We start from the raw sequence: 25,608 nt of genomic DNA on the forward strand, positions 1-25,608 counted from the left end.
TAGGGCCAGAAGTCATATCATTATATGAATGTGGCTTTTGGTGGCCACCACCACATATTTGTGGGTTTTGGAGGAGAAACAAGATGTGAAAGGTACAGAGTCTTGAAGCTAGTCTGTGGAAAATCCTTCCAATGATCAGATCTGTAATACTGCAAACAGACAACCGGGTTATCATTGATGTCATACCAAAAGGAAAGCCATCCCTTGCTGGGTATAACCTGATAATGTTGCAAATATACTTATCGATGCACCAAATTAAACTAAATGAGGAAAACAGGGAAGGTGAATTCTGAGAGCTGTAGACAGCATAGGTAAAGTGATATCAAGAAGGCTTTATCACATTCTATGTTAGAGTTCAATTGGAGATATGAGTGTCACACAGAAATGGAAACAAAGGAAGTTTAATATAACGAAGTATTAACTATAACAGTATTAACTATAACCTACTAAGGAGTAAAGAAAACATAAGGAAAGGAAGAGTAATAGCAGACGTGGGGAGCAGCCCCCATCTAGGGCTGAGGTGGAGCGTCCAAGGAAGAAACACCTTTGGAAGACCCTACCCTCCTCTCCCCTGCCCATGAGATTCAGACTTCACTGGAGACTCCGCAGCCATGACCCACTGGATGGTGGAGACCTTGCAGTAGTGCTGTGAAGACTCTGTCCTCTGGTGTAGGGAAGCCATCCCTGAGAAGACGCCATGCTGAAGAATTCGTTGAGAAGCCATCTGCCGGGATATTGCCCTCTAGGGTGCCAGCATAAGCTGCCCATAGGGTGTCCTGTGCCGCATCTTGCTGTAGGAGCCAAAAGAGAAGAACGTAACCAGGTACCAGAAGAAAAGCCCTTTCTTCCTTCATTGTCCTTCCATTGTCCTTCCATTGTCTTTCATTGTCCCTCCATTGACCAAGCTTAACATCAAGCCAACTGGCAAGGGAAAACTCTTCTAGTATCACAAACAGGCGATGAGGGGTGGGTTTGGAACTGAGAAGCAATAAGCTGATGACAGAACACACCCCTAAACAACGATCATTGCCAGTAACCTACAAATCAGGTAGATACTGCAAAACCCAGGGGGGTAACTGAAAAATAAAGAAAATCGCTCCTCTTGTATGTCTCTTCTACTCTCCATACTCTACTATAAACACTGCATTGCTTCGCACACTTCTGGTCATCAAATGTATGCTTTTATCCCCCCATACCCAGCAATTCTGTGACACTTGTTAGGTGTCCTACAACTTAACTCAATTTTGACACTGTTGACTTGGAGATACCTTGAGATCCCACAAGTTAAGGGCTCAGTCCCACAAGACTGCCTCCCTCCAACTTCAAATGCCAACCCCATGTCCTGGTTGTCACCTGCGCTTCTGACCACCTGGCTATAAATTGGAAATTCCCACAACTTCTTCTTGGGTTTGATTAATTTGCTAGGACAGTTCACAGAACTCAGAGCAGCAGTTTACTTACTGGATTCCTAGTTTGTTATAAAAAGATTTAACCCAGGAACAACTAGATGGAAGAGATGCAGAGGGCAAGATATGTGGGGAAGGCACAGAACTTCTGTGTCCTCCACAGGTGTGCTCCTCCCCCAGCACCTCCACGTGTACACCAGTCTGAAAGCTCTCCAAAAGCTGTCCTTTGGGATTTAAAAACAATTTTTTTAATGTTTATTTATTTCTGAGACAGACAGAGCATGAGTGGGGGAGGGGCAGAGAGAGAGGGAGACACAGAATCCAAAGCAGGCTCCAGGCTCTGAGCTGTCGGCACAGAGCCTGATGCGGGGCTCGAACTCACAAACCATGAGATCATGACCTGAGCTGAAGTCAGTCGCTCAACCGACTGAGCCACCCAGGCGCTGTCCTTTGGGATTTTTTTGGCAGCTTCATTACATAGACATAATTGATTAAATTGTTGGCCTTTGATGACTGATTCAACCTCCAGCCCCTGTCCCCTCCCTGGAGGAGGTGGGGGTGTGGAAAGTTCCAACCGTTTAATCACAGGATTGGTCCTCTTCACAACCCAGGTCTTCGTCCTGTGGGCTTCCCAAAACTTGTTTCGTTAACATAAACTCAGCTATGCCTGAAAGGGGCTTATTATGAATAATAAAACAAATTCATTTTACCTTTATCACTCAGGAGCTATTTCAGAATTAGGGAAGAAAATTAAATACTATAACAAAAGAAGTTCCTTTGGCCCTTATATAGGTAATGGCAAGGGTTCTAGGAGTTATGAGCCAGGAACCATGAACAAAGACCTAATATCTATTTCTTACTATAAGTCACAATATAATAAGCGTATGTTGAGAGGAAAGTGCCCTAAGGGTAAGGGTGGGATTGGGAGATTGGGAAATGGAGTAGCAGGTGGCCAGTGAAGAACCCTGTTATTGTTGCATGTAAGGAACACCAGCTTTCTGTTGTGAGAAATGACAAAACTAGGCAGAGATGAGAGAAGAGTTTTACTAGAAACTTCAGTGGATTGAGATCTGGCCACACAACCTGTCTTGTTGCTATCAGTCTCTTCACTGTAGGTATCAGTACACAGAGAGCAGAGCTGTTGACCTGAAGAAGAAAACAGCCAATTATTTCACTGGCAAAATGGCTTTATTTGGGAATAGAAGAAGAATTGCAATTTGTGACAAGTAAGCTATAGCAAAAGCCGTAGGCATATCCAGAGAACAAAGGAGAGGATTGCTCTTATATAGAGGAAGGGGGGAATTGGGAAGGGGTGTTATAAACAAAAGTCCATTGGAGTAAACTGGAAGTTTGAAGTGTAGTGGCTTTTCATTGGCTGAGTTCTGACAGTCTCTCAGTGGCTTGGCTCCTTTCGAGGCAAGGAGAAAAACTGCCTTCCCCCTGCTGGGTAATCAAGTAGGCTTCTTCCTGGTGGGAATGAAGGGTATGCCTTTTTTTGTTGAGGCTGCAAAGTGCTGTGAGTGGTATCATGTAAGAGTTCCCCCTTCTGGCTTCCCAATTCCATTTTATTTTTATTTTTATTTTAAAAAAATTTTTAAATGCTTATTTATTTTTGAGAGAGAGAGAGACAGAGTGCAATCAGGGGAGGGCAGAGAGAGAGAGGGAGACCCAGAATCTGAAGCAGGCTCAGAACCTGATGTGGGGCTCGAACTCATGAGCTGTGAGATCATGACCTGAACTGAAGTCAGATGCTTAGACTGCACCACTCAGGAGCCCCTTCCCAACTCCATTTTCAATGAGGTTTCCTTTATTTAGTTTCATAGAACTGAACTGAATTCATTGATTACTATTAGGTGAACAACTCCAAGTAGAACAGAGCCTGTCTTGCTTATAGATAAGTAAGGAGAGTAAAACAACATGCATTTTATAAAGTGTTACAAAACAAGAGAAAATTATGTATAAAGGGATAAAAATCGATGTGGCCTCAAATATGTTTCATGAAACAATAAATATGAAGAGACAGTAGTGTTACAACCAATATGATAAGATAAAAATGCAAACAAGTTTAAGAATGAAAATAAGGAGATAATGTTGTTTTCTCAGATGATCTGATGGCTAAAATATAGAATAGAATATACAGAAACTTAGAACAATTAAGAGGTTAGCAAGGATGCCAATCATAAGATCAAAAGATAAAATTTGATCATATTTCTACATTTCAGAAATAGTAAATTAGAAAATGTAATTTAAAAGGAAAAAATATAACTTTTGTAACATAAAAAACCATTATTTACTTAGATTATCTACCAAAAAGGATATATATGTAATTTCTGAAGAGAATTATAATACTGTACTTTGTTGAAGAAAGTGAAAGGAAATTTGTACAAATAGAGGGATATACCATGTATACCGATGACAAAGTTTGCTGTAAATACTTGTTATTCGTTAAAAAAGAAAGCCTAGAATGGTCTAGAATGGCGTCTAGACACAAAAAAACTATGATCATACATATAAGGCAGAGTCTAATGAGACTTTTAGTGTTTCACTCTTAAATGTGTAAGAAAAGCTAAGGATTACCATGTATATAGGAAAGTTTCCAATATATAAGAAAGATATCAAAACATACAGAAACAATGGGGAGGAGTTAAAATAGCAAAGTAGTCAGTGAACCCTGGTCCCTCGAACACAGCTAGATCAACATCAAATCATTTAGAACACCTAGGAAATCAATTTGAGGATTAAGAGAACAATCTGCCTAATCAGAGGGAGAGAATGTGGCAGGTAGGAGAGGTGGAGACATGAATTGTGGGAGAGAAAAGCCATGGTGCTGTGGAGGGGAGGGAGCCCTTTTTGTGGAGAGAAGACAGACAGAGAAGGAGAGAGGGGGAGAGAGAGCAGAGTGTCAGTTTCACACAAGAAGAACACCTCCAAAACCATTGACTGGCGAATGGAGAGGAATGGATTATTGCAAGTTTTTGCACAGTGGAGCTCAAATTCTGAGGTTTTAGAAGCCCGCACCATTTGCTGACAGTGTGGTGTGGGGATCCCCTGGGTCGCACTGGGAGAGAACTTTCCTCTCTCTGGAATAAGTTTGGAAGAGGGTATATTGCCTTTTCAAGGACAAAAGACCGTTGGGAGCCACTGAGTGGCCGGCAACAGCAGGGGACAGAGGCATGCGCAGAGGGCAGATAACCTTGTGGCAGCCTTTCACTGAGCTTCACCACAAACCCTAGGCACCTGTGTGGCCCTGCAACTGCTTTTCTGGACAGAATGGCACCAGGCAAAGTGCTGTGAGTCTGTCCTCCGGAGGAGGGGAGCAGGTCGGTGCCTTGCCTGGTCCTGGAAGATCTGGAGTTTTGAATCCGCCTGGGACACAGGAGGGGAGCTTGTTTGCTTTTCTGTGAGGACTTGCTGAACAGCTACTGGTGCAAACTACCCTCCCCGGGAGTGTTGCCATCTTCCCCCATCCCTGCCCCCCCATCGCACCTACCAGCATGGTCTGACTTCACAGAGCAACACAGTTCCCCCCCCAGGGAGGCAGGAGCGCTTACCAAACCCTGCCCCCCTGCTCTGCAGGGGCACCTTTACTAGGGCAGGTCTGACTGTGAGCCAGCAGAGGAGGCCTCTCTCCCAGGGACCAGCACAGGCCCCCCAACATGCACCCAACGCTACTGATCATGCAGTGCTTCAGAGGGCTTCAGTTCCAATAGAAATGGGACCAGACTTTCTTTTTTTTTTTTTTTTTTTTTTTTTTTGCCTTTGGAATCAGGCTTACAGTTCTTTTGTTTGTTTGTTTGTTTCCTTTTCTTGGTTTTTTTGGATCAGGCTTCCTTTTCTTTCTTTCTCTCCCCCCCTCCCCACTTTCTTTTTCTTTGGAATCGGGCTTATAGTTCTTTTCTTTCTTTGTTGGTTTCCTTTTCTTGGTTTTTGGATCAGGCTTCCTTTTCTGTTTTTTTTTTTTCCCCTTTCCTTTTCTTTGGAATCAGTCTTATAGCTTTTTGTTTGTCTGTTTGTTTTCTTTGTTCCTTTTCCTTTTTCTTTTTTGGATCAGCCTCCCCCCACACTTTTTTAAAAAATCAGACTTATTTTAACAAACAAATCAAAGCATACCTAGTTAAAGGTCTAAACACTCCCTACTCCAAGTAAGGAGGAACTCTGCAGAGGACTGACCAGTAGGGAAGAGCAGCCCAAACACAACAGCCGGTGCACACAGCACATACCAGAAACACTTCCTGAAGCACCAGGTCTTGGACAGTATATGGCCCATTCTAATATAGCATTACTCTCAGGAGCAAGAAGCATAAGAAGCTTTCATAACATGCAAAAGAGAGAAACCTAGACAAAATGACAAGACAGAGGAATTCTTCCCAAAAGAAAGATCAAGAAGAAATCACAGCCAGGATTTGTTCAAAACAGATATAAGCAACATATCTGAACAATAAATTATTTTTTATTTTATTATTTTTAAGTATAACTTATTGTCCAGTTAGCTAACATAGAGTGTATACAGTATGCTCTTGTCTTTGGGAGTAAATTCCCATGATTCATTGCTTACATACAACCCCAGTGCTCATCCCAACAGGTGCCCTCCTCAATGCCCATCACCCATTCTCCCCTCTGCCTTGCCGTTCCATCAACCCTGAGTTTGTTCTCTGAATTTAAGAGTTGCTTATGGTTTCTCCCTCTCTGTTTGAAACTATTTTTTCCCCTTCCCTTCCCCCATGGTCTTCTGTTAAGTTTCTCTGACTGACTTATTTCACTGAGCATAATACCCTCCAGTTCCATCCACATTTATCTGAACAAGAATTTAGAAAACAGTCATAAGAATACTAGCTGGGCTTGAAAAAAGCATAGAAGACCCCAGAGAAACCCTTGCTGCAGAGATGAGACCTAATAAAAAATGCTATAACTGAGATGCAAAACCAATTGGTTGTAATCACAATGAAGAAGGAAGAAACAGAGAAATGAACAGGTGATATAGAAGGTGAAATTATGGAAAATAATGAAACTGAAAAGAATAGGTAAAGAAAACCATTAGATCATAAATATAGACTTAGGGAATTCAGAGATTCCATAAAGCAGAATAATATCCATATCATAGGAGTCCCAGAAGAAGAAAAACAGGGAAAAGGGGAAGAAGGTTTATTTGAACAAATTATAGCTGAGAACTTCCCTAATATGGGGAAGGAAACAGGCATTCAAGTCCAAGAGTCACAGAGAACTCTTAAAGTCAACACGCAAGTCAACACCAAGACATATCATAGTGATACTTGCAAAATACAAAGATAAAGGGAGAATTCTGAGACCACCTATGTACAAAAGGTCCTTAACCTATGAGGGTAGATGAAGAAGGTTAGTAACAGACCTATGCACAGAAATCTGGCAGGCCAGAAGGGAGTGGCATGATATATTCAACATGCTAAATGGGAAAAAAAAATGCAGCCAAGAATACTCTATCTAGTAAGGCTGTAATTCATAACAGAAGGAGAGATAAAGAGTTTCCAAGATAAGCAAAAACTAAAGGAGTTTGTGAACACTAAATCAGCTCTGCAAGAAATATTAAAGAGGATACTCTGAGCAGGAAAGAGAGACCAAAAGCAACAAAGACTGGGAAGGAACAGAGACAGCACACAGGAACAGCAATTTTACAGGTAATTCAATGACACTAAATTTATATCTATCAATAATTACTCTGAATGTAAATGGACTAAATGTTCCAATCAAAAGACATAGGGTATCAGAATGGATAAAACAAAACAAAACAAGGCCCATTTATGTACTGCTTGCAAGATACTCATTTTAGGCCCAAAGACACCTCCAAATTGGAAGTGAGTGGGTGGAGAACCATTTATCATACTAAGGGACATCAAAAGAAAATAGCCATACTTATGTCAGACAAACTGTATTTTAAACCAAAGACTGTAATAAGAGACCAAGAAGAGCACTGTATCATACTAAAGGTATCTATCCAATAAGAAAATTTAACACTTGTAAATATTTATGCCCCCAACTTGGAGAAAGCCAAATATATAAATCAATTAATAAGAAACTTAATGAAAGTCATTGATAATAATATAGGAATAGTGGGGGACTTTAACACACCACTTATAGCAACAGACAGATCATTGAAGCCGAAGATCAAAAAGGAAACAATTGCTTTGAATGACACACTGGACCAGATGAACTTAGCAGACATAATCAGAACCTTTCATCCTACAGCAGTGGAATACACATTCTTTTCAAGTGTATTGAAATATGGAACATTCACCAGAAGAGATCACAGACTGGGTCACAAATCAGGCCTCAACCAGTACAAAAAGATTGAGGTCATACTATTTTCATATATGTGTATTTTTAGACCACGACACTATGAAACTTGAAGGCACCCACAAGAAAAAAAAAACTGGAAAGACCTCAAATACATGGAGGTTAAAGAACATGGCTTAGTCAGGAAATTAAAAAAGAAATGTAAAAAAATACATGAAAACAAATGAAAATGAAAACATGGCAGTGTGAAACAATAGAATGCAGCCAAGGCGGTCCTACGAGGGAAGTATATAGTAATATAGGCCTTAATCAAGAAAGAAGAAAAGTCTCAAATACACAACCTAACCTTCTACCTAAAGGAGTTGGAAAAAGAACAGCAAATAAAGCCTAAAACCAGCAGAAGAAGGGAAGTAATAAAGAACAGAGCAGAAATAAATGGTATATAAAAAAAATCAGTAGGTCAATGAAACGAGGAGCTGGTTCTTTGAAAGAATTAACAAAATTGATAACACCCCTAGCCAGACTTATCAAAAAGAAAAGGGAAAGGACCCAAATAAATAAAATCATGAATGAAAGAGGAGAGATCACAACCAACATCATAGAAATACAGACAATTGTAAGAGAATACTATGAAAAATTATATGCTAACAAAGTAGGTTATCTGGAAGAAATGGATAAATTCCTAGAAACATATAAATTATCAAAACTGAAACAGGAAGAAATAGAAAATTCGAACAGACTCATAACCAGCAAAGAAATTGAATCAGTAATCTCCTAACAAGGAAGGGTCCAGGGCTGGATGGCTTCCCAGGGGGAATTCTACCAAACATTTAAAGAAGAATTAATAACTATTCTTTTGAAACTGTTCCAAAAAATAGAAATTGAAGGAAAACTTCCAAACTCATTCTATAAGGCCAGTATTACCTTGGTTCAAAAACCAAAGACCCCACTAAAAAAGAGAATTGTAGGCCAATATCCCTGATGAGCGTGGATGCAAAAACTGTCAACAAGATACTAGCAAATTGAATCCAAAAGTACATTAAAAGAGTTATTCACCATGATCAAATGGGATTTATTCCTGTGCTGCAGGGGTGGTTCAATATCTGCAAATCAATCAATGTGATACACCACATTAATAAAAGAAAGGATAAGAGCCATATGATCCTCTCAATAGATACAGAAAAAGCATTTGATAAAATCAGCATCCTTTCTTGATAAAAACCCTCAAGAAAGTAGGGATAGAAGGAGCATATCTCAACATCTTAAAGGCCGTATACAAAAGACTCACAGCTAATGCCATCCTCAATGGGGAAAAACTGAGAGCTTTCCCCCTAAGGTCAGGAAGAAGATAGGCATGTCCACCCTCACCACTGTTGTTCAACTATGTTGTTCAACATAGTACTGGGAGTCCTAGCTTCAGCAATCAGACAACAAAAAGAAACAAAAGGCATCCAAATCGGCAAGGAAGAAGTCAAACTTTTACTCTTCACAGATGAAATAATACTCTATGTAGAAAAGACTACAAAAGACTCCACCAAAAAATTGTTAGAACTGATACATGAATTTAGCAAAGTTGCAAAATATAAAATCGACATACAGAAATCTTTTTCAGTTCCACACACCAATAATGAAGAAACAGAAAGAGAAATCAAGGAATCAATCCTATTTGCAATTGCACCAAAAAGCATAAGATACCAAGGAATAAACCTAATTAAAGAGGTAAAATATGTACTTTGAAAACTATAGAACACTTATGAAAGAAATTGAAGAAGTCACAAAAAAATGGAAAAACATTCCATGCTTATGGATTGGGAGAACAAATATTGTTAAAATGTCAATAGTACCAAAAGCAATCGATACGTTCAATGCAATCCCTATCAAAATAACACCAGCATTTTTCGCAGAACTAGAACAATTCTAAAACTTGTATGGAACCAGAAAAGACCCTGAATAGCCAAAGTAATGTCGAAAAAGAAAACCAAAGCTGAAGGTGTCACAATTCTGGACTTTAAGCTGTATTATAAAGCTATAATCATCAAGGCAGTATGGTACTGGCACAGAAACAGACACATAGATCAGTGGAACAGAATAGAGAACCCAGATATGGACCCACAAGTATATTGTCAATTAATCTTTGACAAAGTAGGAAAGAATATCCAACGGAAAAAAGACAGTCTCTTCAATAAATGGTGTTGGGAAAATTAAACACTGACATGCAGAAGAATGAAACTGGACTACTTTGTTACACCATACATTAAAATAAATTCAAAATGGATGAAAGACCTAAATGTGAGACAGGAAGCCATCAAAATTCTAGAGGAGAACACAGTCAGGAACCTGTTTAACCTTGGTTGTAGCAACTTCTTATGAGACATGTCTCCAGAGGCAAGGAAACAAAAGCAAACATGAACTATTGGGACTTCATCAGGAAAAAAACCTTCTTCACAGTGAAGGAAATAATTAACAAAGTAAAGGCAGCCTATGGAATGGGAGAGGATATTTGCAAATGGCATACTGGATAAAGGGCATATTAGATACAATCTATAAAGAACTTACCAAATTCAACATCCCCAAAATAAATAATCCAGTTAAGAAATGGGCAGAAGACATGAACAGACATGTCTCCAAAGAAGACATACACATGGCTAACAGATACATGAAAAAATGTTCAACATCACTTATCATCAAGGAAATACAAATCAAAACTATACCTGTCAGAATGGCTAAAATTAACAACTCAGGAAACAACATATGTTGGCGAGAACGTGGAGAAAGGAGAACTCTCTGACACTGCTGGTGGGAATGCAAACTGGTGCAGCCACTCTGGAAAGCAGTATGGAGGTTCCTCAAAAAGTAAAAATAGAACTACCCTACAACTCAGCAATTGCACTTCTAAGTATTTATCCAACGGGTACAGAAATACTGATTCAAAGGGGCACGTTCACCCCAATATTTATAGCAGCGCTATCAACAATGGCCAGATTATAGAAAGAGCCCAAATGTGATTGACTGATGAATGGATAAAGAAGATGTGGTATATACATACAATGGAATATTGCTCAGCCATAAAAAAGAATGAAATCTTGCCATTGGCATCAACGTGGGTGGAAGTAGAAGGTATTATGCTAAACAAAATAAGCCAATCAGAGGAAGATAAATACCATATGATTTCACTCATACATGGGATTTAAGAAACAAAACAGATGAACATTGGGGAAGGGAAGGAAAACAAAATAAGATGAAAACAGAGAGGGAGGCAAACCAAAAGAGACTCTTAAATACAAAGAGCAAACTGAGGGTTGATGGAGTGAAAGTAGGTAGGGAGATGGGCTAAATGGATGATGGACATTAAGAAGGGCAGTTGTTATGATGAGCACTGGGTGTTGTATGTAAAGGATGAATCACTAAATTCTACTCCTGAAACCAATATTACACTATATGTTAACTAACTTGATTATAAATAAATCTTGGAAGGTAAAAATTAAAAAAATACATACAGAAACAGATACTGATAATATAGAAAACAAATGAAAATTTCAAAGAAATTACAACTTATGTTTTTAAAAGATAAGAGAAATTATGGAGCCCATGGAAAAAAGAAGAGAATGCTACAAAAAAATTAATCAGAAAAATAGTTACTGAAAAATAAAGATATGATAAATGAAATTAAGAATTCAATAATGAGTTTGAAAGTAAAAGATAAAGAAATCTTCCACTAAGTAGAAAATCATAAAAAGTGACAATAAGACAGGAAAGATAAGAAAATTAGAGAATTAACTCCAAATGTATAGCATCTAAGAGTAGAGATTTCATTGAGAGAACATAGATAACACATTGGGGAGGAAATTATCAAAGGCATAATAAAAGCAATTATCCAAAAGAGAGGGATGTAAAAAAGTTTGCTGAATATTCAGCACACATAATTAGAAATATCATATCAAGACCTTTAATCATGATATTTTAGAATACCAGAATGTCCTAAAAGCTACCGCAGTGAAGAAGAATGAAATATGACCTTTTGTAGCAACGTGGATGGAACTGGAGAATGTCATGCTAAGTGAAATAAGTCATAAAGAGAAAGAGAGATACCATATGTTTTCACTCTTATGTGGGTCCTAAGAAACTTAACAGAAGACCATGGGGGAGGGGAAGGAAAAAAAAAGTTAGGGAGGGAGCCAAACCATAAGAGACTCTTAAAAACTGAGAATAAACTGAGGGTTGATGGGGGCGGTGGGTGATGGGCATTGAGGAGGGCACCTGTTGGGATGAGCACTGGGGTTTGTATGAAAACCAATTTGACAATAAATTTCATATTAAAAAACAAGCAAACAGGTCAGGTATAAAGGATCTGAGTGACTCAAAATAAATAGTGAATTCTACACCTAGCCAAACTATCAGTCAATATAAGTGCAGAATAAGATATTATCAGACACATTAAGTCTTTAAAAATTTATCTCCCATGCAGCACTTCTTCAGAACCTAATGAAGAATGCGTTCCTATCAAAACAAATACATAAACCAAGAATGAGGAAGACCTAAGATCCAACAAACAGGATACAGCATAGAGGAAGGTAAAGAGGAATCCCAGGATGACAACTCTGTTGAAGGCTTAGAATCCAGTCCAAATGAGAGCCAGAAGGTAAGAGAGTTCCAAGGGGAATGGAGGTATTTCTAGTTCAAAAGTGGAACCAAAAACATCAGTATGGCAGTGTAGAAAATTATATTGAGCAGTGTTTTTATAAGATTGTGGAGGATGTAGAAGGCATCCATAGATTTAAAGACATGAAAGCAAATGAAATAAAAGAGAGGTATTATGTAATTCCAGGAAGAACCAGAAGAAGCACTAGAAAAGGAATTAAGCCATAATATACTCAAGAGTAAAAAACACCTACATAGTTATATTAAGAATATTATACCATAAAACTTGTAACAATACTAGGAAAATGGGAAGAGGGGAAGAGGAAACCTAAGAGATTTTCATCTAACAGAATAATTAGTAGGAAGTCTAACATAGTTGACAATATGCATTAGATGTCTATTATTTCGCGATGTGGAGAAAATCCCAAAATAAATAGCAAAAGTAATAAAAAATGATTATTTTAGGGTAGTGGGAGTGGGGACGGGGATGTGGGAGAATTTGTTGTCTATGCTGTATGCTGCACATATTGTAGTGTTTCCAAATAGGATCATTATTGGTATTTTGGGTGCTAGTGCTTTTTTTCTGTGGGGCATCCTATGCATTGTGGGACATTTGGCAAACCCAATCTTTGAGTATATAATGCCAGTAGCCCCTCCTGGTATTTGTGACAAATCTAAATACTCCTACACTCTTCCTAAAGCCCTCTGAAGGAAAATGGCACTTGGCAGCTGAGAACTATTGTATTTCTTTGATAAAGAGAAAAACTAATTGTAGAAATAAATAGAACATGTAGGATGTAGAGAAAGGTATACTCAGAAGAAAATCCATAGTGCTAAAATAATTTCATTATAAAGAAATATATAAGTGGAAACAAATTAAACATTCACTTCAAGAAGCTTGAAAAAAAAACAGAAAAAAAAACAAGAAAATTAGGAAAAATAGGTAAGATTTAAACAAATGAATGAACTAATAGAAAAAAAATAGACTTGATACATATAAGATCTGGCTCTTTGGAAAGATCAAAAGACTTAAGAAACCTCTGGCAATGTTAATCAAGAAAAAAAAAACCTCAGGAAATTACAAATATATTATATGGAAAATAAGTGGTATAACTTCAGATTAAGAGGATATTTTTAAAAAATGGGAATATAGTACCATATCATACAAACATATTTGAAAATTTTAATGAAACATGATTTTCCTAGCACAATAACATAGAAATAAGGTACTGAAAATTTACCTTCAAAAAACCAAACACACACATTTAGAAAAATAAACTCAAAGCTTATATTACATAGAAGTTCTAGAAATTCTAGGAACCTTCAAAGAATGAATATTTCTACATCACTGGAACTATTTTATAAAAAGAATTGAAAATTTCCATATAACAATAATATGAAAATGGAGGGTATGAGCATACACATGCAGATCCTGCGGGCCAATTTAATTTTATTTGCAAATACAGAGTCAAATTCTAAGTAAAATATTAGCAAATTTTATTCAACAGTATAAAAAAGCCCTAATAAATTACACATTTTATAATGACCAACCCACATAGGAATGTTTCATCAAGAAATCCAAAGGATAATAATAATTTGTTAATCCCAATAAATAGTAGTAAATACATTTTATGAATCACAATATACATTATTGATGTGTTGTTTTAGAACACTAGGAGTAGAAGGCCACTTTCTCGACTTTTCTTTTTTTAAGCAGGCTCCACGCCCAACATGGAGCCCAATGTGGGGCTTGAACTCAAGGTCCTGAGATCAAGACCTGAGCTGAGATCAAGACCTGAGCTTAACTGAGACACCCTGGCACCCCAAATGAATATTATTATTTGGAATAGTTACATTTCCGGTGTTGTTGTTTTGGGCTAACATTTTGTTATTAATGCCCAGTTTTACTGCACTGTGTTCTGAGAGGCCAGATCCCACTAAGCAGCATCATTATTCATCAGTGGGCTTTTCCATTAAAATCGAGATGCAGGTAGGGATGCAGATAATTGTTATTATTGCACACTGTTCCGGACCTGGTACTCAAGGAGCTAAAAATTTAAAAAAAGAAGAAAAGGGAGGTATAAAGGCTTTTGTAAGTAAGCATAAAAATCATTGTTATTTGCAATAACATAACTGCCTACTTAAAAAAAAAATTATCTGGAAGTGAATGAGTTGAAATGTGGTTCGTTTCAAAATCCATATGCAAAAAACAATAGCTTTGCCCTCTGCCTAGAATAATAAGTAGCTAATAAACAAAAATTTAAATATTTTTGTTACTTTAAAAAGTAACAAAAACGTGAAATAAAAACCCTATCATGCCCTTGTTACATCTCTATATATTGGAACAAATGCGACAATCTGTGGAAAGAGTGTGTACTTAAAGTTCTTGGTTCTCTCTAAATTGCAATTCAGCTTAAACCAAGTCAGTATAGGGGCACTTGGGTGGCTAAGTCGGAAGAGTGTGTGACTCTTGATCTTGGGGTTGTAAGTTCGAGCCCCACATTGGGGTAGAGATTACTAAAACAAATAAACTTGAAAAAAGAAAAAACCCCAGCATATTTCTAATGATATTTAAAAAAAGAAATCATTATGAAACTTTTTTCTGAGAACTTATTAATTTTACATTTAATCTAAAAGAATAAAATTTTAAAGTTAAAAGATAATATGCAGTTTCCATAACTAAAACCTGATGGTTCTGATATCAGAGAAGATACACATATCAAAAGAATGAAACAAAATGTAAAAAAGACCCACAGGGGCATCTGGGAGGCTCAGTCGGTTAAGTTTCCAACTCTTGATTTTGGCTCAGGTTATGATCTCATGGTTCCTGGGATCGAGCCTGTGCTGGGCTCTGGGCTGACAGTGCAAAGCCTACTTGGGATTTTCTCTCCCTCTCCCTCTGCTTCTCCGCTGATAGTGTGCACACGTGCACTCTCTCTCTCGCTCAAAATAAATAAATAGACATTAAAAAAACCCCAAGTTTATAATTGAGTAACAAATTTAAAAACTAAAGTCAGTGGGGGAAAGGGATTATTATTCCACAGCATACTGTGATTTAGATTTTTAATTACGTATGTCTTAAAAAAATAACTTCCTATGGCTAAAACACCCAAAATTGAGCTAAAAGCATGTGACAAACCAATAAAAATCAGTTACAAAACGTGAAAGATTATTACATCTTTAATATATAAATCGCTACAAAAAAGAAGCTGGGGAAAAAACAAATGGAAACAAAACAAAATCACTACAGATGATACATAAATGGCTCATATAGCTTAGATTCTTGTGGTGGAAATAAAAATTAAATTAGCTCTCTTGTAGGTAATTTTAAACTATGCATTAAAATTCTTCAGGTTGTACATACTCTCCAATCTAGCAATTCTATTTCTAGAAATTTATCCTAAGGAAATAATTAAATAAGTACGCAAAATGTATGTATGAAGATGTTGACCCAACTTGGTCCTGATAAGTCTTTTTGTATATTTTAGGATTCAGTTTGCTAATATTTTATTAAAGATTTTTCATGTATGTTCATGAGCAATGGTGGCCTGTAGTTTTCCTTTCTTGTGATATCCATCTGGTTTTGGTATTGAGGTGATACTGGCATCATAGGTTGAGTTAGTAAGTGTTTTCTCTGCTTGTATTTATTGGAAGAAATTGTGGAGAATTGGTATCCGTTCTTACCTAAATATTTGATAGAATCCACCAATGAAACTATCTGGGTATTGTGATTTCCTTTTTTGAAGGTTATTAATTATTGACTTAATTCCTTTAACAGATACATTAATAGCTACATATTAATAAATATATTCAGAATATCTATTTTTCCTTGTGTGAGTTTTGGTCATTTATACCTTTTAAGAAATTGGTCTATTTCATGTAACTTATCAAATTTGTGGGTATAGAGTTATTTTTCAGCATTTCTTTCTTATCCTTTAAAATTTTTTTTTAATGTTTATTCATTTTTTGAGAGAGACAGAGGGTGAGTGGGGGAAGGGCAGAGAGAGAGGGAGACACAGAATCTGAAGCAGGCTCCAGGCTCTGAGCTGACAGCACAGAGCCTGACACAGGGCTTGAACTCATAAACCATGAGATCATGACCTGAGCCAAAGTCAGTCGCTCAACCAATTGAGCCACCCAGGCTCCCCTTTCTTATCCTTTTAATATCCATGAGATCAGCAATAAGAATCTATCTTTCATATATTGGTAATTTATGTCCTCCTTCCCTCCTCCCCCCCCCCATTATTTTATTGATCTTTCAAAGAAACAGCTTTTGTTTTTATTGATTATCTGTATTATTTTTCTGTTTTCATTTCATTGATTTTTGCTCCAATTTTTATTATTTTCTTTTGATTCCTTTAGGCTTAAATTGTTCTTCTGTCTCTACTTTACTAAGGAAGAAATTTAGATTATTGATTTTAGATATTTTTCCTTTCTTAAATATGCATTTAATGATGCTACAAATTTCCCTCTAAGCACTGCTTGTGCTACTTCCACAAATTCTGATAAGTTTTAGATTAAAATAATTGTTTATTTGTCTTGAGACGATCACTTTTACCCATGTGTTACTTAGAGATTACTTTACCCATGTGTTACTTAGAATGTTTAGAGATTTTAAGCTTTAAGTTGTTAATTTCTAGCTTACTTCCATTGTAGTCTGAGAACATACTTTGTGTAAAGTCTTTCTTTTTCTTTCTTCCTTTCTTTCTTTCTTTCTTTCTTTCTTTCTTTCTTTCTTTCTTTCTTTCTTTCTTTCTTTCTTTCTTTCCCCTCCTTCCTTCCTTCTTTCCTTCCTTCCTTCCTTTCCTCTTTCTTTCTTTCTTTCTTTCTTTCTTTCTTTCTTTCTTTTCCTTCCTTCCTTCCTTCCTTCCTTCCTTCCTTCCTTCCTTCCTTCCTTTTTCTTTCTTTCTTTCTTTCTTTCTTTCTTTCTTTCTTTCTCCTCCTTCCTTCCTTTTTCTTTCTTTCTTTCTTTCTTTCTTTCTTTCTTTCTTTCTTTCTTTCTTTCTCTACCTTCCTCTTTCTTTCTTTCTTTCTTTCTTTCTTTCTTTCTTTCTTTCTTTCTTCTTTTTTAAAAATCTGATAATACATGCTTTATGGCCCAGACTGTGGTCTGTCTTGGTGAATGTTCCATGCACACTTGAGAAGACTGTGTACTCAAGAATGGGTACATCCAATGTTATTGGGTGGAGAATTTTGTAAATGTCAACTAGAACAAGTTGACTGGCAGTGCTTTTCAGATCAACAAAATCTTTCCTGATTTTCTGCCTGCTTGATGTATCAATTACTGAAAAAAAGTATGTTGAAGTGGGTTTATGTGTTTTCTCTTGCAGCTCCATCAGTTTTAGGCTTACCTGTGTTGATGCTCTGTTATTAGGTACATACAAATTAATGATGGCTATGCCTTCTTGAAGAATTATAGTCCTTTATTGCTATGTAATGTCCCTTTTTATTCCTGATAATTTTCTTTGTTCTGAAGTCCGCTGTGTCTTAAATTAATACAGCCACTTTAGGTTAGATTATTGTTAGCATGGCATATCTTTCTCTGTCCCTTTGCTTTAATCTGAGTTTTTGTATTTAAAATGAGTTTCTTGTAGACAACATATAGCTCATTTGTTTTCATTCACTTTGACAATTCCTTTCTTTTAATTCGTGTATTCAGACCATTCACATTTGAAGTGATTATTGATATGGCTGGATTAATATCTGCTATATTTATTACTGTTTCCTATTTGTTGTACTTTTTCTTTGTTGCTTCATTCACCATCTTTTTGTGCTTTCTCTGTTTAGATGGGACCTTTTTCATGGTCCATTTTATCTCCTTTCTTAGCATATAATTTAGACTTCTTTTTAGAAACATTTTGTGCTTGCCATAGAGCTCAAAATATGCATTTTAATCTAAGCTAAATTCTTCTGCAAATCAAACTGTACCACTTCAGGTGAAGTGCATGTACCTCGTAACAGAATATTCCCAGTTCCTCCCTCCAATCTCTTATGAAGTTCATTTTACTTGTCCATATGTCATAATCATCTGATATATTGTTACTATTCTTACTTTAAACAACAAATTATCTTTTAAATCAATTAAAAATAAAAATAAAATATTTTATTTTACCTTAATGTATTCCTAATAGATCTGAATTTCTGACCTAGCTTATTTTCCTTCTCTCTAAAGAACTTCTTTTAATATTTCTTGCAGGGCACATCTGATGAATTCTCTGTTCCTGTTTATCTGAGAAATTGTATCTCTTTCACTTTTTAGGGATAATTTTGCTGCATGCAGAATTCTAGAATGGCACATTTTTCTTTTGGCACCTTAAATGTTTCACAGCACTCTTTTTTATTTTTTTTTATTTGCATGGTTTTTTTTATTTGCATGAGAAGTCTGCTGTAATTCTTCTTCTATAAGTAAGGTGTTCCCATCCCCCAGCTTCTTTTAGTAGTTTGTCTTTGATTTTCTGCAGTTTGAAAATGAAATGCCTCTGTATTTTGACATTTATCCTGTTGGGTGTCTCTGACTTTCTTTAATTTGTGATTTGGTATCTGTCATTAATTTTGGAAAATTCTCAGACATTGCTACTTTCAATATTTATTCCAGAATATTTCCATTCTATTTTTAATTGTTATATTCCAAATGTGTGCATTTTATGCCTTTGAATTTACCATAGTTCTTGTATATCCTATTTTCTTATTAATTTTTTTCTTCTTTGCATTTCAGTTTGGAAGTTTCTATTCATACCTCTTCTGGCTCTCTGATTCTTTCCTTAGCTGTGTCCAGTCTACTAATGAGCCCATCAAAAACATTCTTTATTTCTGTTACAGTATTTTTAATTTCCTGCATTTCTTTTCAATGTTTAGAGTTTCCATCTCTGTGCTACATTGCCTATTTGTTTTGGCATGTTGTCTATTTTCTAGTAAATTCTTTAACATATTTATCATAGTTATTTTAAATATTCTGATATTCCAACACCTGTGTGATATCTGAGTCTGCTTTTGATGCTTGTTTTGAATCTTTAGACTGTTTTCTTTATTGACTTTTAGTATGCCTTGTATTATTATTATTATTATTATTATTATTATTATTTTTTCTTTAGATTGACATAATGTGTTGGATAATAAGAATTGTGGTAAATGGCCACTGGTGTGAGTTTCTCTGTTGTTATCTGTTAGGAGACCAGATGTGTTTAATGTTTGTTGTAGGTGCCAGTGGCTTAAAGTTTCTTCAGTGTCCTTCTTGTGGTCACCCCTTTGTTTTCAGGATTCTCTGAGAACTCCTTCTAAAGTAGAGTCTGTTCCTTGCAGCTCTGCTGGCTATCATCCACTGTTCTTATATTGGAGCCCTGTTTTGACATAGTGTTTTGGTGTGAGTGAGAGGAAGTGTTTTATAATCTTAAAATTAAATCTCAGTCTTTTAGTGGGCCTGTGGCCTTGGGCTGTGAATTTTACGAGCGTTCAGGGTTTTTTTTCCCTCCACCTAGATGAAACAGAAGAGCGAGAGGGGGCTGGAATAAGATAAGTGCCCTTTTCCCAAGGGAATAAGGCTCTGATAAAGTCTTTTCCCCTTGTTATGGAGAACATTGTGGGCACATTTCAATATGGACCACTCTCCCTTTCTTCCACCCTGGACACGAGGGAATCTCTCTCCGTTCTTGGTTCCAAGTGAGAAACTTGTGAGATTCCTGGCAGTAAAACCCACAGAAATCAGACTTTCCCTGAGACTGTGGCCCCCAGGAGTTTCTCATTGTCATTCTAATCCATGTGCCGACTCAAACAATTTGTCAGAATTGTCATTTTTATGTACCTATAGTGCATGGCTCCTGCTGTGTCTGCTCTGGGTAAACAGATGTTGGCTGTGGTTTTCTGTATTCTCTGGTCTTTCCAGACTCAGCATTCTGGTTTGCCCTATGACCTCAATTCTCTGATGGAGGCCATTGATCTTTAATTTGTTTAGTGTTTTTTCTTATGTTAAGAATGGCAGTGACAATTTCCAAGCTCTTTAGATGTCAGAACTGAAACTGGATATTGGGCTTATTTTTCATAAGTTTTATTTTGCTTCTGTCTCATTTCTTTCTTTTTGAAATTTGAATTGTACAGTGACCATGCATTGCATGAGTAACTGAGATCTTAGTGGTCTTCTCATCCATTCAAACTGATCCTCTTTTGGCCTGACATCAATCAGTACCTGAAACTGAGACCCTTTGCTGGTTTTCACGTGAACCCCAATTGTACTTACCATTCATCGTCATTCTTCTCTTTTTCTGAATTTTATAGTCCCTACCTGAGATTTATGGAGGCACTGGAAAGGATGACAGTCACACGCTGCACATCATACCCCAGACAAAGCCCCATTGAACACATCTCTTGCAAAGTCCCTCTGTCCTGTTGCTGCTTTAGATATTCTACTTCACTTTAGATATTCTGCTTTAGATATTCCTCTGAAACCTGCATCATCCCCAGCAATTGTACTCAGCTTCCATTTCTAAAAAAAAAGTTGGATTCATAAATAGAGTACCTATTATTTTATGGAGCTAAGCACATTGTTAATGGGAAGTGAGATAATGAAATGCTCTGTCTAGCTGCACCTTAGATTTTACTTTCCTCATCAACGGCCATTTCCAGGTAGCTCTAATTCAACTACACTCTTTTACTGTGGTAGGCTGCTTTTATAACCCCCCTCCAGACTGCCTCCAAACTCTAGAAACTTGGGTTATTTCTACAGAACAGCACAGTATCCTGTATCCTGATGAACCTGACCCATCCATTGGTCACATACATTGTTCTTGAGTCTTTATCTGTTTCCCTCTGGTACGAAGTTTAAGTTTATAGAGTACAAAACATAAGTCATAGACTATATTTTAGTCATCTTTTAATCTTTAACATCTTGCACTATGCCTGACATGTGGGAAGTGCTCAAAAATAGTTTGGTAAGTGAATGAATGATTTATTGGTGGTGATTTTTTTTTTATCAACAAAGTGGGAATCTTTGTATACATTTATGATACCGAAGGAAAAACAACTTAGAACAATGAATGCTAATTAATATGATTTTCACTAAACTTTCATACATTAAAATTTTCCTTAATACTTTGCCCAAATTTGAATCACTTTTGAATTAACTTGGGGATTACTAATGAAACTAGAATAAAGTTTCCTGAAGGGCTTTCTCAAAAATAACTCAATTATCCAAGTTAAGCATGTTCCACATGAAGAATTTTAATTCTGTTCTCTAAGGGTTTAATTCATGAATTGCATGATTTGTCCATTCTTATTACAAGAATAATCAATAGGCCTCTAATGTAAAATTAATTTATTTCCCTACAGCCCTCATAGTTTTTATTAGCTTCTTTCCAATATTAAAGAATGTTAAACTGTGAGATTATATATTTTTTCCTAGAAGATAAACATGTCAATACTATACACAATGAGGTCTACAAATCCTGTATTTAGCAATGAAGACACAGTATTAAGACATTGTAGTCATCTATGTAATTCATTATGGTTCATCAGAAAACTTATCCTGAGGTCTTTGGTGTTCATTGTCAGCAATGGATAAGCATGCTTTTCTTACATTTTGCAGCTGAGTGAATGACAGCTAAATACGTAAGTGGTTTTCCAAACAGACTACTCTCTGATTTGTGCACACATAACGTATATTTAATTCAGAGGTTTTATTTATGAGATTTCACCAATATAAAATTTTCATTTCCAAACTTTTGATAAACTGAATTGTAGAGAATAGGATGGATTTGTTTAAGAAAATGGCATACTCTTCAAAGTTCTGGATATTTTGTTATGTTTTATACCTCATTCCTTTAACCCAAATTCTTGTGTTGTTGTTGTTTTTTTTCTCCTCTTGGGGATGATATAAGACTTGGGTAAAGTGAGAATTATGCTCAGCAATGACAATTAGAATGTATGAATTAGGTACTCAATTTTTGTGACACATTACACAGCATCGCAAATCATTTTTTGTCCCTAGCTTCACCTGTTTGAAAAAAAAAATGAGTCCCTTCTTTCCCAACTTGCCATGCTGAGAGAATTCTTATCTACAGAAGTCAAGGAACAGCTGTTTACTAATGGATCACAGCAGGAGAATAAACACAGCAGTCTGGGCAGAGGATATTTTTCACTCTTGTGCAACTTGTTTCTCAATATTTTGTCCTGTGTTGTGGATTATAAAGTGTGTATGTGAGAGTAAACATCAAGCAATCACTCTTCTTCTCCCTGCATGAGGAATAACACTTTGAGGCATATTAGTAATTCATATATTCTGAGCCATGTGCAATGCAGTTCTTTATTGAATAAAATGAGTACAAAATAGAAACATGGATCGTGTGTACTTTTCTCATTAATCATAAGAACAGCATAGTAAGATGAGAATATTTCTTTCAAATGGGACATCCCTTATTTGGCTGCTTCTATATTCTGTTATATTATGCTATTATCAATTACTGCATGCTTTCCATAATTACATGGCTATCATGAGTCTAGGTGAGGCATTATGAGAGTGAAGCAGAGAAATGATTGGAATAAGAACATTCCAAGAAGATACGAATTGTCAAGGGTTTCAAATACTTGAAAGAGGTCATGTATAAAAGGAAATTAAAAAAAAAAATCCAAACCAATAACATTCATTGATTTGGCAATTAGGGGGCTCTTGGTAATGTTGCAGTCAGCTTGAGAGCCATACTACAATAGATAAAGGTTAATTGTTGACTACTCTTTCTTTCTAAATATTTTTTTTTTAATGTTTATTTTATTTTTGAGAGACAGAGAGACAGAGCATGAATGGGGGAGGGGCAGACAGAGAGGGAGACACAGAATCCGAAGCAGGTTCCAGGCTCTGAGCTGTCAGCCCAGAGCCTGACATGGGGCTCAAACTTACAAACTGCAAGATTGTGACAAGAGCTGAAGTTAGATGCTCAACCAGCTGAGCCACCCAGGTGCCCCATGATTACTCTTTTAAGAAGATTGGCATTATAGACCATCAGAGTTCATTTGGAGTTTTGTTTTAGATATAGTGGGAAGTATGCATTTCTTTGGGTTGGGGATGTATCTGGAATTATTTCTATTCTGTTAATGTCTAAAGTTTTTTTCTTTGAAAGCTGGGTTTGGTTGTGAAGGATACTTAGAAATTACCATTAAACAAACTGGAATGGGGAGCTCCTTTCTACTTGCTGGATGGGATGCTGCCCAATTCATGGATCTTTGAATAAAGCCAATTACGTCTTCAAATTTAAAATAAATAAATGAATAAGAAAGATCTTAATGGGGGGCACATGATTCTCTACCCGTTATACAAAGATCTAAATAAAGGACTGCCTCTTTGGTACATCTTGTGTATAACTTACCATACCTCTTTATTTTCAAATGCAGTGATAATCACTGTTCTCTTCATTCATATTAACGCTGCTCAAAAAACAGATGCCTGGGCCGTCAACTCAATGACACAGAGCAGTGATAATTTGAAAGCATAAACAATTCTGAAGGGATATTTTGGTATTTGAGAGCACCCCGCCATTACACCAGCGTGCTGCTTGCTTCTTCCCTGAGTGCCAAAGTTTGGCTCAGAAAAATAGTAGAAGGAATAAAATCTCTATATTAATTTTTAAAAGACTTAAAATTTTTTTTAAAAGAAAGGACTGTGAAGATGATATAACAGGAAAACAGATTTAGTATCCCACATTAAGCCAGCAAAACGCTAGACAAAATATATAAAGCAATGATTTTTAAGACACTGCATCAAGCAATAAAAGATGCTAAGTGAGGAGAGACAAGTGACTTGAGCCCAGTGACTGCCTCAGTTTACTGCCTAGCAAGAACTTCTGGGCTGTGCCCAGGAAGGGGGATCTAGCTGATCCCCTGAGCAGATTTCCTGAGTTGAGAAGGAACTGAGGGTATGGGTTGACCAGAGTAGCTAGAGTTTGCAGGACAGAGTCCTGGAGAGGTGAAAACTAGACAGAGAAAAAAGGAGAGATTTGAAAGTTTCCAGCATTCACCCAGGCCTGGGAATTGTACCTGTTCCTACCAACCAGTCTGGAAAACCTAATTAATGGAAAATTTTGTAAGTACATAGAAGGGCTTTATATCAGTAGTGAAGCACATTTAGCCTTAGATTAAAGTGTACTCTGGTCCTGCTTAAATATTTTAAATACAAGACTCAAACAAAACAAAACAAAACAAAACAAACTGTTTCCATGGAACTTAAATGTATGCCAAAACAAAAGTAAAAAATGATCATATAGGGGCACCTGGGTGGCTCAGTCAGTTAAGCATTCAACTCTTGGTTTTGGCTCAGGTCATGATCTTCCAGTTCATAGGATCAAGCCCTATGTCAGGCTCTGTGCTGACAGAGTGGAGCCTGCTTGGGGTACTCTTTCTCTCTCTCTCTCTCTCTCTCTCTCTCTCTCTTTCTCCCCTTCTCCTGCTAGCCCCCCCCTCAAAATAAATATGTAAACATTAAAAAGACTATATATATTATAGTCATATAGCAGACTTACACTATGTGAAATATTGAAGAAGTCCTTTAGACAATGATACCAAATGAAAATGTGGATCTAACTAGGAATAAAGAGAAATGAAAATGGTAACTACATGGGAAAATTCAGAAGACATTTTTCTTTTCATTCAAAATATTTTTGAAAAAAATGACTCTTTAAACAAAAATAATAACAATGTGGTCTAGAGCTTATAATCTAAATCAAAATACAAATTTCAAAGACCAGGATAAGAAAAATGGAAGTATACTATTGTTATAAGGTTATTATATGTAAAGAGGTATGATATCACTTAAATGTGGGGTGTTATAACTTAGAGATTTCTACTGTAAACCTAAAGTAACCACTAAAATATCAATACAGAGAATTACAGCTAAAAAGCCAACAAGATGAAATAAATTGAAAATAAAATTTAGTTAACCCAAAGGACTGAAGAAAAAGAGAGACAAGGGAAACAAATATGGCAAATAAAGAAAAAAATAGCGATAGTAAACTTAGCCATATCAGTAAGCACAATAAATGTAAAGGGTCTAAATATCCCTTTAAAAGGCAAACTTTGTGAGACCCAATTATAAGCAGCCTGGAATAAAAGCACTTTAAGTGGAAAGACACTATTAGGTAAAAAGTTAAATGATAAATACATACCATGCTAACTATCAAAGAAAGCTGAAAGAAAGCTGTAGTGGCTGTATTTTATTAAAATTGATACAGAGCCAGGAATATTATGAGACATAAACAAGGTCATTTTATAATTACAAAAGTATAAATTGGTCAAGAAGACATTTACAATCCTTAATGTTTAT

At 36.4% G+C, this 25,608-nt stretch overlaps 1 long non-coding RNA gene across 1 annotated transcript in view; it reads right to left on the minus strand.

Moving 5' to 3' along the window:
* Positions 1 to 385: 385 nt before the first annotated feature.
* The window catches only part of LOC109252518 (uncharacterized), a 67,259-nt gene continuing 42,036 nt past the window's right edge, over positions 386 to 25,608 (minus strand). Inside the window, exon 2 of the long non-coding RNA XR_002074057.2 lies at positions 386 to 791. This is a non-coding gene — a long non-coding RNA (uncharacterized LOC109252518). The remainder of the gene's footprint in view (positions 792 to 25,608) is intronic.

This window comes from Panthera pardus, unplaced genomic scaffold (genome assembly GCF_024362965.1).
Source record: "Panthera pardus isolate Hobbes unplaced genomic scaffold, ASM2436296v1 HiC_scaffold_17, whole genome shotgun sequence".
NCBI classification, from domain to species: Eukaryota; Metazoa; Chordata; class Mammalia; order Carnivora; family Felidae; genus Panthera; species Panthera pardus.